At 49.2% G+C, this 1,625-nt stretch overlaps 1 pseudogene; it reads left to right on the top strand.

Moving 5' to 3' along the window:
• Positions 1–668: 668 nt before the first annotated feature.
• On the top strand, positions 669–1,359 carry LOC133756408 (tRNA (guanine-N(7)-)-methyltransferase-like; annotated as a pseudogene).
• The last annotated feature ends 266 nt before the right edge of the window (positions 1,360–1,625 follow it).

Consider the following 1,625-nt stretch of genomic DNA (forward strand, 5'->3'; position numbering starts at 1 on the left):
ACATGTTTGAGAAATAATGGGGCTATAATGAAGCAACAAAAAAGCCAGTTTGGAGGAGCTGCAAATGGCCAAAGTTGGAACAAACTGAATGACAAAATAAATAATGACGGCACTGAATTATAAGCCATGGAATAAAATGCCCAGGTGACCATACTCATATCAATCAACCAACAAATAGGCAAAAATAACATTACAATAGAATTTCAATTAGTAAATGTGAAAGAAATGAGGGACATAAGAAATGACCCTTAGATCAACACAGGAACAATCCAAGAATGTTGAGATTAGTGAGCAAAAAACATGAGTATTTAGATAGCCATAAAAATATCTCCTCACAAAGTATTTATTAATTTAAAGGGGAAAAATTCTAATTTTACAATACAGAAACCCAAAAACCACCACCTTTGCCAAGCAATCAAAGTTAACGTCATTAGTACTACGACATCCCAACATGATTCATCTCATTTCCATCTAACTCTGAGAAAATATCAGTGCTGCAATGAGGGGCATGTCCAAGCAGCATTCTCCAAAAGTGTCAACATCCTGAAAAATAAAGGCTGAGAAACTGTCCCAGATTGAAGGAGATTAAGGAGAGCTGGCATCGAAATGTCACGTGGTTCCAGGACTGTAGGCTGTTGCAAAAACACAGACACTGTGGGGTGGGCGTCATGGCCGTAACCGAGAGTGGGAAGGTGGAGCGAGTGGGAACCTTACAGCCCCAGAAGCAAGCTCACTCCAACCCCAGGGAGGTCCGCACTCCAACCCCAGGGAGGTCCACACGCTGTGCTACCCGGTGGAACCAGAGGAACTGGACTGGTCTGAGCTATACCTGGAGTTCTTTGCTCCACTCACTCAAAATCAGAGCCAAGATGACCCAAAGGATGAGAAAGAAAAGAGAACTCGGGCGCAAGTGGACTTTGCAGACATGGGCTGTGGCTGCGCTGGCCTGTTAGTGGAACTGGCCCCGCTGTCCACAGACACTTGGATTCTGGGTCTGGGGATGCGAGTCAAGGTCTCCGACTATGTACAAGACCGGACCCTGGCCTTGCGTGCAGCTCCCGGAGGTGGTGTCCAGCACATCGCCTGTCTGTCTCCGTAGTAAGGCCATGAGGCACCTGCCTAACTTCTTGCGCAAGGGCCAGGTGCACAGGGACCCGGGTGGGCCCGGCTGGCCAGCAGGCGGTGCTGGGTGCCAGGATCTCACAGCTCTGTTGGGGCATGTCTGTCTCGCAGCTGACAACCACGTTCTTCCTCTTCCCCAACCCGCATTCCAAACGCACGAAGCGCGAGCCCCGAATCAGCAGTCCCACCCAGCTTTCAGACTATGCCTCCATGATGGGAACTGAGGGATTGGTGTAGACACAGCTGATGTGCAGGGGCCACACCACCGCATGTGTACCCATGTCGAAGTCTGAGCGTGCGCCTGCGGAGGAGGAGCTGAGGGTCAACCTCACTGTGGGACATCCAGGCGCCTCAGCCGAGGAGGGAAGCATTTCCCAGCCATCTTCCCAAGAATATAGGATCCCACACAAACAAGACAAGTGTCTGCTAATACTAACTGATAGAATCAAAAAAGGAGAGAAAGATCCAACATGGGAAGTGGGATACACAGCAGACTCATAGAA

This window comes from Lepus europaeus, chromosome 3 (assembly GCF_033115175.1).
Source record: "Lepus europaeus isolate LE1 chromosome 3, mLepTim1.pri, whole genome shotgun sequence".
Classification (NCBI taxonomy): domain Eukaryota; kingdom Metazoa; phylum Chordata; class Mammalia; order Lagomorpha; family Leporidae; genus Lepus; species Lepus europaeus.